The sequence below is a fragment of the Vigna unguiculata genome, chromosome 4 (assembly GCF_037176805.1).
Source record: "Vigna unguiculata cultivar grain cowpea cultivar isolate G323 ecotype 2 chromosome 4, ASM3717680v1, whole genome shotgun sequence".
In the NCBI taxonomy this organism is placed as follows: Eukaryota; Viridiplantae; Streptophyta; class Magnoliopsida; order Fabales; family Fabaceae; genus Vigna; species Vigna unguiculata.
Window position 1 is genome coordinate 10121076 of NC_140795.1, and position 15261 is coordinate 10136336.

General features: G+C 32.8%; 1 long non-coding RNA gene across 1 annotated transcript; it reads left to right on the plus strand.

The window, feature by feature from the left end:
- Nucleotides 1-4928: 4928 nt before the first annotated feature.
- Nucleotides 4929-10057, plus strand: LOC146886761 (uncharacterized). Its single transcript, XR_014994386.1, has 6 exons — nt 4929-5518; nt 5640-5733; nt 6365-6430; nt 6541-6610; nt 7660-8981; nt 9053-10057. It is a non-coding gene; the product is annotated as an uncharacterized LOC146886761 (long non-coding RNA).
- Nucleotides 10058-15261: the final 5204 nt, after the last annotated feature.

The window sequence follows — 15261 nt, forward strand, 5'->3', positions numbered from 1 at the left end:
TAGGACACTTTCTTGGCCATGTTGAGACTCATTTATCCTGGCTAACCACTACAAAATATAATAAATATAATACGTTTATTATAGTTGAATGTGTAAACCTTGGAGATTTAAATGAGTTGTTAGCTCATTTATCCTAACTAACCACCGCAAAATATAATACATTTGAGTTGACATAGATTCTGGTAAAATAATTACAGAAGATTAATTTTAAATGATTTACTTTATAGAATTTGTATGTGACATTATTTGAGTATGATTTATGTTAACACTATGTGAAGAAATTTTATTTGCTTTATTTGTTTTGCTATAGTAAATTATAATTTCACTAGCTTACCCTTGTGTTTTTGTGGATGTGGTTTCCACCTACGATGATCGTATATTTATGTCGATATGCATGAGTAGAGGGTCCTACAGGTAGTATTGAGGATCAATAACGAGACTGAGTTGGTGAATAGGAATGGACACATGTACATATGTATATACCTATATACCTAGTATCAACAGTGCCTAATTGCTATTAAATATCTTAGTTTTGAAAAATCAACTTATAATTTTAGAGGACTGTGAATACTCAGTATATAAATTTACATTTATGTGTTGTTGATTATTACTTATGTAATGATTTAAATTGGTATAATTATGTTCTAATTTGGGTTGTTACAACAGTGGTATCAAAGCAGTTCGTCCTTAATATGAGTTGTGGGTTATGAGTTTGTTGTGTTTCCGTTGCGTTTGTTGTATGTTCATCTTAGACATAGTTGTTTAAGAAATCATAGCAGTCAATCGTGGGATTTACCCACGGTAATGAGTTTGTTGTGTTTCCTCTCTTTGAGGAATTGTTTGGGTATAGAGATATGAGTAAGACTTGTGAAAATAAAAGTATTAAGATAGAGAAAATCTTGATGTAGTAATGAGGGTGCACACTCATGTTCAAGTCAATGAATTCTCTATCTTAATTCTAAAATTTTCTCTATGTGAGTCATAAGGTAGGCAATTTGTTATATAACATGTGTTATGTTGTTTTTGGTACAACATTTATATATGTTGTTGGTGTTTTATGTAACATCCCGCCTGGATATTACGGATTTTAAATAATAAAATAATAATAATAATAATAATAATAATAATAATAATAATAATAATACTCCATTTATTATAAATCGTTTTCCCAAGACCGCAATAATTTAAAACTTTATTACATCGATAAAACCAACTTAAGTTCAATTTTTTATAAATACAAGGGTTAAATATGTTTTTGGTCCCTCAAGTTTAAGTGAATTTTGGAATTAGTCCCTCATCAAAACTTTATACCAATTCAGTCCTCCATATTTCAAAATGCGTGAATTTAGTCCTTTTAACCAAATTTTGTTAAGTTTATCTGACGTTTCAAGCACATTTCATGATAGTATTTAAGTTAACATTGAAGCAAAAATGTGTCAAACAGTGTAAATAATTTAAATACTATCATGAAATACGCTTGAAACGTCAGATAAACTTAACAAAATTTGGTTAAAAGGACTAAAGTCATGCATTTTGAAAGATGAAAGACTAAATTGGTCAAAAATTTTGATGAGGGACTAATTTCAAATTTTGTTGAAACTTGAGGGACCAAAAACATATTTAACCCTAAATACAATACATTATCAAATTAGTGTCATTATAAAGCCAAGTTCTGTAATTCTAATGATTACAATAACTCCTTAAAACTCATAAAAAAAATGATGAAATGTTGCCACAAAGTTTTCCAACTAGCCCACGCTCCAGATCTACGCTCCACCAGAACCACCTGCAACGTCATCTACTCCCGTGTACCGTGTACACGATCATCGCCAAACACACACAAATAGGGTGAGCTAAAGGAATATAAACATATGCAAGAATTTATATACCAAAACACACACATTAAAGGAACTCCATCCTTTCGTCTCATCACACATGGCCGCCACCATGTAATCTATGCTCTACGTCTTTGGTTGATAATCTCAAGCTATCGTTGTTGTCCAACGTACAAGCCACCACTTGTAGAACACATGCGGGAACACTCGCAATTCTGAGCCACCACTTAAAGAATACTCGTGTTACCCTCCATCCTGAGCCACAACTCCAGGAATACTTTAGCATCTGACCCTTGAGATATCGTCCAAAGCCTCGTAGACCACGCACATCCAAAGAAGGTAAAACACAATGTCTGCTTCATCAAAAATCGCCTGACGCTCCACACGAGTCGCCAAACGCAAAAGGCTTCCAGACCGCTTGGCGAGAGGCACGTGCCACTAGGCGCCAAGCGCCTCTAATGTTACTGTTTCTACAAGTATCGCCTGGCGGGACAACCCTTATCGCCAAGTGCCACACGCTTCAATTCTCTACTAGTTTCGTAGCTATCGCCTGGCGGTCAAACACCACCGCCAGGCGCTACACCAATACTTGTGCAATACTGGTTTTTAAACACCCAAAACAAAGTAAAATCAATCCAGTCACATTTCATATATATATATATATATATATGTATATATATATGTATACATATATATATATATGTATACATATATATATATGTATACATATATATATATATATATATATATATATATATATATATATATATATATATATATATATATATATTCCCCCTTTAAACCCATGCTAGCCTTCAATTCTAACTTATGAATAAGGCATGCTCAAACAAGTATAAGCAGCACTCTAACAATTTAAGCATATGATCCTATGCACCAATGCAAATTAATATTAACCCACATGCCTTCACCAATAACAAATTCTCCACATGTGACTAACCCAAAGGAGCATTGAAATTGATAGAGACTTACCACATAACCCAAACATGCTTCATTAGAAGTTACTTGAATTATCAAGAGCTTATTCATGTATTTTAAAGACTCCAAAATCAGCAATATTGAGTAACGTATATCTCTAGCTACTGACCTCAAAATCAAATCTCCACCATTCAAAGTGAAGAACCACATGTTATGGACCATCTGTCAAAATTTCACCTAAATTAGACGGTTAACGAACTGGAAATGCAGTTTTACAAACATTGCGCGAACCAGAAAAATGGTGGTGCCTAGCGCCAGAAATCAGGAGCCTAGCGCCTGGCGGTACAAAACCAGCACTGGGTGGTTCCTGTTCCGTGAAAATACGAAAAATAGCATTTTTCATGAATTAGAACACTATGCATCTCTGGTATGTTGGGTGTCGCCAAGAAGTTCCTGCTGTTCCTGAAACCCAGAAATTTTCTCAGCACCTGTGAACCTTATCCATTTTGCTTTACCTTCAAGATGTAACCCCGAAAGCTATATTCACTCAACCTCCAACCCATCTCATGCCTTACCATTACATCTTAAAGCATCCTAATTACAATATTTCCAAATTAGTATATTTTTTCTTTATTCTATTCCACTTGAACTCTCAAGTGCACCCTTCTACTCGAACCACACTGCACCAGTCACCAAAAACAACTGACACCACTATCGCCTGGCGCAAGCTACAAGCCGTCAGGCGGTGCATCTTTTTCTGGGCAATTCCAGAATTGGTCCCGCACCTTGTGCAAGTTCTAACTCCAATTATTATACTAGTGTACTAATCTTCCATCCAACTCGCTTCCATTATGCGTTTATGATTACCAAACATATGTTAGGCTTCCCATACCCAAAATTATTATAATATTCTCCCATTATTTGAATCTTGAATTTCAAACCCCCAATTCTCAACCCTAACAGAGGCTCATACAATTTTATTTGTCTCGATTAATCCAATTCTTCTTGCTAATCGATCAATTATGGTACTCCACCCGTTCAGCATAAATTGTTGACTCATTCCCTCCGATCAGAAAAGCCCCAGAACACCCAAATCATCAAAATCGAGCCAACATGGGCTTGTGTCGCCTGGAAGGTGTTCATCACCGCCAGGCCCTTCACAAAAAACCCAGAAACTGGGTACAAAGCCATGTGTCGCCTGGCGGCATGGGTGGATATGTCGCCTGGCGGGTATTCATCACCCGCCAAGCAGTTTCTGGAAATTTTCCAAAAACCCAAAATTTACGAGTTGATTCAAAAGGAAAACATGTAATTCACATCATATATTATGCAATTAATCACAACAACATAACATTGCGGGTTCAGCTCCCCTAACCTAGATTCCTTTGCTTAGTTTTGGAATATTTTTCAAGCTCTTGTGCACCACAACACAATCCAGCCCTTGTCTCCTTCCACGCTTGCTTCTAGTCCCTGCTATCCTCTCTAAAAAAAACAAAATACTCTCTAATTTCGTTCTCTACTCTCCAAGCACAATGGCAGTCACCAAAAACACTCTCCCTTAATTGTTCACTCATTGTTGTCTTAATTGGCAATGATGAAGGAAAACGAAAATGACATTAAACTTAGAGTTTAATTGTCATTGAAGGTCCATTAGTGGTTGTTTTCCAACCATCTTGGCTACTAGGGTTTCCTTTGTCCTTCCACCTTTATGTCAAATAAAATTTTGACAAAAAGAAAGTTTAGTTTAGGTTCACCAAGATTCAAACCCATACCATGTCAATTGCCAAATCAATGCATAACCATTCAACTAATTCATATTTCATGATACATTACAAGAAAACTGTCTATTATCTACGAAAAATTATCTATCAAATTTTTTTCAAAGATAATTTTATTTTACCTACGAAAAAATTTCAAAGATAACATTAATGTTCGTAAGTAACAAAAGAAAATAATTATCTACAAAAACTTCATAGATTAACATAGATGGAAATATTATGTACGAATAATTATCTATGAAAAAAATGTAGAAAATAAACATCATAAAAAATAAATAAAAGTTCGTAGGTAACTATAATATAATTTTTTTATTTAAAAATCATATCTTATCTATGCTCAAATTTCACAGATAACATATTTTTTACCGGTTAAGTTCAAATAAAGTTATACCATCACTTTGCAAAACGCTTCCTTTCCCTTCGCTGAGACGAAACATGCCATTCACCGGTATGACCCTCACCGATAGAGACCTTCAGTCGTCCTCCATTCGGCTGAGGCACCAGTCATCGCAGTGGTGCAGGTCAAGTGACGCTCACGCGAGAAAAGAGACGATGGATCTTAGCTCATGACTATGCTTGAGCAATAACAAGGTTCACAAACCAGCCCAAAACCAAGCCCATTCACAAACCAGAAAGAAGCGGATGCAAACCCTAATCTCGGGGAAGGAATCATGAATCCTTAAATCCCTAAATCCATAAATCCATAAATCCATTTCTTCTTTGTTGAGATCGATGCAGAATGTTTCGCCGTGGGTTTCGCCGTGAACCATCCCTGAAACCCTCACCGTCAACCCCAATCACAAAGCTCATCATGAACCCTAACCTCCACCCTCACCATCAAAGCCCACTGCAAAGCCTCATTACAAACCCTCACTGATGAAACCTCATCTTCGTTCATCGTGAACAGTGTCGTCGAGAGGAATGATAGTGTAGAAAATAAAAAGTGAGTGAGACCTTCACCGTGGAAAGGTAACTTTGGTTGTACCTATTTTAGTTTGTAAGTTGGTGTGGTTTACTGTGTTGTTAAATTTAGACCGCAACTTATTTGTTTCTCTTATACATGTTGACATTGCTCTTGAATGGATTTCAGCTAAAGCTCTAGAAGTATTTTTGCAAGATCTTTGTGGCCGTACTTATGAAATAAATTTTCAAGGAGTAGAAAAGACCATGAATTCATTGCATTTGTAAGTTTGTTTCTTTTTCTTCGGTGTCCCATTTTAGTGATCGAGAATTAATTCAAAATGTATAACTACTATTGTCAATGTGCTTTTCTTGAAAGGACTAATTGATAGTAGATTGAGGATGGAGAGACCTATATATCCATCCAAGTATAAATTTGGTTTTATTCCATCGAGATCAACTTTGAATATTGTACATGATAAGGCACAGGCTTGGGTATGAACTCTTGCCGTGGGAATTTAGCATAAATTTATCCAACAATCTTGTTGTCCACCAATGTTCAACTTGGCCTCCATAATGTTTTATCTTATACTTCGAAATATATTAGGCTTGTTTGGATTAACTTTTGGTCAAAGGATTTTTTCCAAAGTATTTAGACATGTTCAAGGGATAAAATTTTACATGTTCAAGATGTGTCAGAGGGGTTACAAGTAGGGTCCTTAGAACCAGGTCAATCATGGATCCCTCTTTTTATTTTTCCCCCTTTCTAAGAACACTCTCTGCCAACACACACAAGGATACTATGCTCCACTCACCTACACCTCTCTACTGCACAAATTCTCCTCCTTCTCTCTAACCACCAAAGAAGTTCAGATTTCCAAATTCAGTCCCTAAATCTTGTTTTCATTCTTTCAGCAACAGCAACACAATCTGAGATCACCACAGAACCTCCTCCCCAAGCTGTTCGATCCATCCTTACGCGTAAGTTGAATTTCAATTTCCTCAGTTCACCTTCCTTCTTTCTAAATTAGGGTCTTTAAGTGGTTGGGTCGAAATTTGGGAATAAACTCATGTCTAGACTTCCCTTTCAGCTCCTTAAGTGTTGAAGTGGTACCGTTCTTCTGTTGAGAGCTGATCTTGCTTGGGCTTTGTTGTGGGAAGGTAAGGGAAGCTAACCCTTTCTTTAAAGTTTCTAGATAATCCGTGAAAAGGCTTGAATTGCATGTATGATTTATGAATTCGGTGTCTGAAATGGTGTGAATTGATGAGTATTTGAATGGTGCTAAAGGAAAACTAGCTTGCTGCATGAAGGAACAGGTTCGTGTCCTGATATTTTCGCCTAGGCGAGTACCGCTCGCCTGAGCGAAAATACCATGAAACGCACATCTGTTCCTGCGCGAAGCCTCGCCTAGGCGAGCTGGGGTCGCCTGAGCGAGATCACGATCTCGTCTGGGCGAACCAGCCTAGCCTGAGCGAGGGTTCGCCCAGTTTTTCTATTTTTGCCACTGTTGGTGTCTCGCCTAGGCGAGACTGACTCGCCTGAGCGAGATAACCTCTCGCCTAGGCTAGACTTTCTAGCCTGAGCGAGAGGCACTGCAGTAGTAGTGTTTTAAAAATCTGTTTTCCTTGGTACAAATATATGTTTTAAAGCATCTTTGTGCAATTTAGACTCCGTATGATTGGAATGTTACCATTGATGTATAGAATGATTTAATTGGATGAATGTAAGTATGAAGAGATGAAGTTTGGATGGAATTTCAAGGGAAATTCGAGTAGAAATTGTAGTGTGTGTAAGGATGTAAGGAATCTATAATGGTTGGTATCCTGAAACTCCAATAATCGTTCAAGCTCAGGTAGAGTAGAATGGATTATGTCGTGAGGAGTAGCAGGAGGTCCTCGTCGTCGGACTCGATCAAGTCTTAGACGTGGAGGGGACTTACCCTGGGAACGGTCGGGTGAATACCCCATGTGTCCAGACTCTGCAGAGTCTGGGAACCGTTACAGGTGCAAGCTACCAAGAGCTCTAACGTCACTTACACAATCCGGATATCGAGTCTAGGATTCTTTGATTGAATTGCATGCTATAAATGACATCTTAAGTTGTGAAGTGTGTTGATATTTGTTTTCTTTCAGTTAGCTTACCCTTCCTGTTATGTGTCTGCTTTTGCATATTACCCTTTGCAATGATCACCTACGTTTGGTGGGAGCAGAGCTGAAACCAGATGGAGACGTTTCCTCTTGAGCAGAAGTTGGAGCTTGGCAAGGAGTGCCACTATAGTTAGACTTTTACTGTATATTTTGAGGTCTTGGGTGTAGTCTAGTATCCCTTATACCCACTCTGACCTGATGTATATGTGTTCATAGATGTATCAGTGTTGGAAGACTGTATTGGATAGGTTTATTCTACGTCTGCATGTTTGCTCCTACTATCTGCTATGTTTAATCATAATCTACTGTTTTGTTTGATAGTATGGAAAACTATTAAATGGGATGTTACAACTTCCGCATATTTTATGTATTAGGTGTGTTTTACGAAATTGTGAACACGTTTTGTATACCTTAACTTGTAATTTTCACTATTGTCTATTATATTGTTTGGTTGGCCTAAGCTTTCTCTCTTCCAAAATGGGGGGTCATGCATCTGTTTCGGAAACTTGCATTCTTGTCGCAATCTAATTTAATTCCTATTCTTGCTCCCAATCTATTAAGTTACTTGTAAGTGGTATAAATAACATTATTATTTTCTATTGGTTGTGCCGTATGCTCTGCATGCTTATGTTAATACCATTTTTCTTTCTCCATGAATCATAGTGTCAATTCTTTTTATTGATTTGGCCATCGTTGACTAATATGTAGTTTGGAATATACCATTGAAACTTTTATTAGGACAAGCCCTACATGAAACCTGGGCTAGCAGAGTTAAAGAATGCCATTGTTGTACTATTTTAATCCAATATATCACCCTCTGTTTGTACTATTTTTCCTTTTTAATCTAGTTAAATTGTGCCACTTACTTCCACTCTAACTATTCTTGGGTTCCTATCTTATAACTTAGTTAGTTAGAAAAGTTGGTTCATGGCAATGTATCATAATTTCATTGGCTTGGTACCTTGAACAGTTATATCATTTAACTACAAATTATTAAAATGGTTTTAAGTTACTTTAGCTTTTTTTATCATAAAAAAATTGTAATCGAGCCTAACCACCACTTGAGTTGGTTTAACTTTTCATCGACTTTGTAAGAAGCTGGGAAAATTATTTAAAGCTTATGACAAACTTTGTACTTTGGTAGAAGTAAGAGATCTAGATGATTACTTATTTGATATTTGTGTTGTTGAAGTATGATAAGGGAGAGAGAACCTATTGGCTTAGCTATACATTATAATTCTCCAAGTAAAGTATTTTGATTAGAACATTCTCGAGGATGCTTTCAAAAATTATCTTAATTTTAATTAGTAGTGTTAATCCAAGGGATAGTCTGATGCCAAAGGACGGTGATGATGGCTTTTACCCAACTACTGGAAATGAACTAGTAAGTACTCCTTTCATTGGTTAAAATTGTTGATCTTGCAAAATAACATCTCTAATGAGTGGTTTTATCAGAAACCTGAAGCTGTAAGTTCAAGTCGATAGTTGATGCCCGATCAACCTCTACCCTTGGTGAGATTGTGTTGAGGGTTCTCAATGGAGGTATTAAGTTTCTTTAATGCATTTGTTTGGCAAACTTTTTTGTTCAACGTGTAAGATTACAAATCCAGAAACACAATAGCACATTTAAACATTCAATTAATCATAAGTTACTTTGATTATTTTAATTATGATAAATTGAACTCAAATGGAGTATAAAAAAATTTAGTTATTTAGATCAAGAAGTGTCTCACTTGTTTTTTTTGGTTATATGTATGTATTTGAATTTGAATTCAACATGTGCATACGGTTAAGAAGTTTTATCATTCATCATATTTGAAGGTTTAAGTTATTTGTAAATTGAACTTGAAGTTGTAGCTTTTGACCCATGTGCTATTCTGGATGAAGCTTTATCTCCTTTCTCTGAAAAATATAAAGGAGTAGAGGTGAGATACTATCATATAGTATTCTTGTTTGTGTGTTCAATGGCATTGACTTAGTCATATGTGAAAAGGTTCTTTCCCTGTAATCTTTTTCTTTTTCAATATTATTGATAATAATATGGTCATGACACCTATATTTTTCTTTTTACACGGTGCAAGTTTCTCAATGCCATCAAGTAATATCTTTGCTTGTCATTATTAAAGAACAATGTCCTGTCAACAATAACATTTTCCAACTTCGGTGTTCCATTTTCATGAACTTGTTATCAAAATTCAGACCAGGCTTGATAAAGGAAATTGGCAAATATTCTTGATTTCAGTCTTCACCATTGGCAACACAGTTTGTTTGAAACTGTTGAAGGTCTAGGTTTCTATTTAACTATTGCACCTAAGCTTTGTATATTTAAGCATATTTATAGATATTAGGCTAGTAGGTAGATATTGTTGTACTATTGATTAGCATAATAGAAATGAAGGTATTGTTGTCCTGTTGATTAGCATAATATGAATGAAAGTGGTGATAGGAATGGATCATAAATGAAGCACGTGGGATTTATTTAATTTTTATGTAAGAATTTATTATATTATTCAGGTAAATAAGGTAATAGTAAATAAAGTACCCTTGGCATATTGTTCATTGTGATGTTTGGTATTAAATGAAGCACGTGGGATTATTGTTGTTTATACTTTTATTAGTCGAGAGTTAATGGGTTTTATTTATCTTTTATGTAAGAACTCGTTATATATATATATATATATATATATATATATATATATATATATATATATATATATATATATAAAAATATAATGCATTTACTTTTAATGTTATAGTATATTATACAATATTGATTTAAATTAAAACAAAGAAAGAAACTATCTTTTAAAATAGATGTAACAGGTTCATTTAAGTTAATTAATATAATATTTATAATATTATAATATTAAAAGTAATAAATTGGATCTATTGTTGATTTTGGAGTCTTTAAAATACATGAATAAGCTCTTGATAATTCAAGTAACTTCTAATGAAGCATGTTTGGGTTATGTGGTAAGTCTCTATCAATTTCAATGCTCCTTTGGTTAGTCACATGTGGAGAATTTGTTATGTGGGTTAATATTAATTTGCATTGGTGCATAGGATTATGTGCTTAAATTGTTAGAGTGTTGCTGCTTATACTTATTTGAGCATGCCTTATTCATAAGTTAGAATTGAATGTTAGCATGGGTTTAAAGGGGGAATATATATATATATATATATATATACATATATATATATATATATATGAAATGTAACTGGATTGATTTTATTTTGTTTTGGGTGTTTAAAGGGGGAATATATATATATATATATATATATATATATATATATATATATATATATATATATATATATATATATATATATATATGATTTTAAAATGTTTTAATTTTTTAATTTTTTATTTGTATGAGTTATCTACGAAATTCTTCGTATGTAATTTACCTACCTACACAGGTTTTTGTAGGTAATTATGTACGAAAACTTTCATAGGTAATTTATCTATGAAATATTTCGTAGATAACTCGAATATTGGATAACAAATTTTTTAACGAATGCTTTCATAGATAATTATCGACGTTCTAATTTCGTAGATAAATTATCTACAAAGTATATTTTCATAGATATAGTTACCTACCAGTTCAATACCTACGAAATTTGCTTCGTAGGTAATTCGTAGAGAATAACACATTATCTAAGAAAATTTTACATATTTAAAATAATAATAAATTAAATAGTATATAAATGGCATACATAGGATTTGAATCATTTGAATTAGTACTTTTTCATGTCATACATGTCAGAATTAAATACCATAAAAGTTCTACTACCCGTATTTATTAAATAATTAATTATTTAATTATTTAAATTTCACGGATTTTACATTTTATAGTTATCGAAAAATATAAACTTTAAGTGAATGTAAGATGTTATCTTTTGAAGAACATTATTTTTATAATGAACATGTATGGAAAGAATTTAAATTTAAGTTGTTCCATGCTTTAGTCCTAGATAAAGGTCGATTACAAGGATTGGATAAGTGTCATGTTAGCAGTATAAAAGAAAAACATTATGCATGTATTTCTAGAGGATGTCTCAAGGTTACATTTCCGGTTAGAAGTAGAGTTAGTGACATCCTACAAGGTAGCTTCAATTGAGAAGTTTAAAAAGAAATTCGAAAAAAAAATGTGAAAATACTAATATAATAAATAAATTGAGAGATAGATATGTGTTATAGTCGATTTTTGTGGAGAATAAAACCATTGCAGTGTAGTAACAAAGCACCTGGGGCATGGTGAGTGACACCAATACTTTTTTTTTTAAGCCTCTGCTTCCTCACGACACATGTATACGCCTCTTAGTTTCTTTTAATTTTTATGCCATATTCTTTCTTCACTGGTTAAAACGTTTATGGGATTTTAATAATTTTCACTAGTTAAAACGTTTATGGGATTTTAATAATTTGGTGCAAATCTGATTCCATTTCACAAAACCCTCCCCATCTAAAGAGTTATTAAGAAACAACTAAAATTTCAACTTGCTTTTTTTTTTTTCTAACTGTTTTTCTGGGCTTTCAAATCTTGCTAGAAAAAGACTCGATTTTGGTGGAAACCTTTCGTACAAAAAAGCATAGTTTTTTGGATTTGTTTTATTGGAAGTGTGTAGATATAGTGAAAGGAAAGACTCAGATGAGGGGTATGGAGAACGCCCTAAGCAAACAAAATTTTTTCTCCAAGCGGTGTAATAGATTACTAAAGAAAGCCTTCAAACTTTTATTCTTTGTGATGTTGAGCTTGGTCTCATCATTTCTCTCCAAGAGGAAAACCTATGAAGTCCGGACACGCCTCATCAATGACGTGTTCCGTGTTCGATATGTATTGAATACTGATATTTGTGCCACACTTGTATGACACATATTAGTAAGGTGTCTAGTTTGAAAGACATTTTTTTTATCTTTAACATGATTTTGACATGACTCCAACATAATGTTAATAACCACAAATTCAATGATTTTCTTAAAAACTATAAACTTGTAAATTTATCACATAAGTTTCTATTATGATTATAAAAATAAGGAAAAAAAAATATTATATGATCACTACTTTTCAATTATTTTTTTATATTAGATAGATAAATTACATTCATTTTTGTGTTAATTGACAGTGTGTAGTATCAGTAGTGCCTCATTCCTATTAAATATCTTATTTTTGAAAAATCAACTTGTCATTTCAGAGGACTATGAATACTCGGTATATAAATTTACATTTATGTACTGTTGATTATTACTTATGTAATGATATAAATTAGTATAATTATGTACTAATTTGGGTTGTTCCAACAATAATAATAACAATAAAAATAACAATAATAATAACAATAACAATAATAACAACAATAATAATAACAATAATAATAATAATAAACAATATAAATAATAATAATAATAATAATAATAATAACAATAATAAGAATAAAAAATAATAATAACAACAATGATAATAATAACAATAAAATTAATAATAACAACAATAATAATAACAATAAAAATAATAATAACAACAATAATAATAATAATAATAACAATAATAATAATAATAATAATAAACAATAATAATTATTATTATTATTACACTAACAATAATAATAACAAAAAAATAAATAAAAAAATAATAATAATAACAATTTCAATAATAACAACAACAACAACAACAACAACAATAATAATAATAATAATAATAATAATAATAATAACAATAATAATTATTACACTAACAACACTAATAATAATAATAACAACAATAATAACAATAACAATAATATTAAAAAGAATAATAATAATAATAATAATAATAATAATAATAATAAAAATAATAATAATAATAATAATAATAAACAATAATAATTATTATTATTATTACACTAACAATAATAATAACAAAAATAATAATAATAATAATAATAAAAATAATAGTAATAATTGCAATTTCAATAATAACAATAAAAAGAATAATAATAATAACAACAATAATAACACTAATAATAATAGAAACAATAATAACACTAATAATAATAATAAAAACAATAACAATAAAAATAACAAATAATAATAATAATAATAACAACAATAAAAACAATAAAAATAATAATAATAATAATAATAATAATAATAATAACATTAAGAATGGTGATAATAAAAATAATACACAATAACAATAATAAGAATAGATTGTTATGAATTAATGGTTATCAACACCATGCTCCAACCAACCAAGGACTAGTGGAAGTTTTATCTCTCTAACGATAACGTTTTGCGTGTCTCAATCCAGGCTCTTTCTAATCCCTTCTCCATTTACAATTTTGCCTTATATTCTTCTTTTTGTGATAAGAATTATTTGACTTTATCAATTTTCATCTCCATCTTATTATTTTTTTTTTATTATGACAATGATTATTATTATTATTTTGATGATGATGATTATTATTATTATTATTATTATTATTATTATTATTATTATTATTATTATTTTACATGCTAGTTCTAAACACGCAAAATGTTGTAAAATTTAGATTTGTGACCCTTAATATTACAAGGAATAATTCCTTATATTGGATTTTAAATGTTCAAATACATTTAGATGCAATAGATATTGGGATACCATTCAATAAAAAAATAAAGCATCTAAACAATTAATTTGCTCATGCGACAAAAACATTGTGAAAAGAGATTTCACAAATATTATTGTACCACACCTAGTCGGCCTAAGCCGAATAATAGCAATTACCATATACATGCTAAGGTACCTAGACTAAAAACCACTAAGAAGTGACATTGATAAAACAAGCCAAAAACAACAATAGTGGCCTAAGCCGTTAAAGGATAATCGGCCTAGGCTGACAACTCCACGAAAATAACCAAGGACTTGGCAAAAAATAGAACATTTCAATAATATTCACCAGCCCACAATAATTGAACTAAGGGCCTGGACTAGGGCATAAGCCCACCTACGGCCCAAGCAAGGGCCCAGCCCATGACGTGGCCAGACATAATTAATAATCTATAAATACGCATGGACCCCATAAATTAAAGGTACACATTCATTACTTCCCTAATCACCAGATTTGACTTTTTGAGAGATTTCGCTGACTTGAGCTTCGAAGTCCCTTCTGCAGGTAACCCTTCCCGGGTCCAAACCGACCAATCCGAGATACCCATAAACGATATACATCAACCGAGAAGAGGCTTACTGAGGAGATGGCAGACCAAGGTAAGGTAATACTTGTGTCTGACAGATCTTGTTTGTTCTCTACAGGAACAATTGGCGCCCACCGTGGGGCACGAGATAGTACTTTACCACTTGCTTTCTCCGAAAATGGTTTCTACCCGCAGTAGAGCAGGAGTTAACAAGCAAGTTGAAGCTGGCCCCTCAGGACCTGCTAACATCACCTCGGATCTGGCCGCCATCCTAGACGATCAAGCCAAGATGCAACAGGAGCTGGCTGACTTGAAGAATTACAACAGGAGCTGGCTGACTTGATGAGATGGAAGCACTACGATAGGAAAATTCTCGCCTAAGGCGAAAAATCGAAGCCGATCCCACCCAAAAGGAAAAGGCCAAGGAAACATCTGATGTCGCAGGGTCCCCAGCTTTCCAGCCTACTGAAGAAGAAAGCGAGTACAATTCTACCCCACACACCTTCAC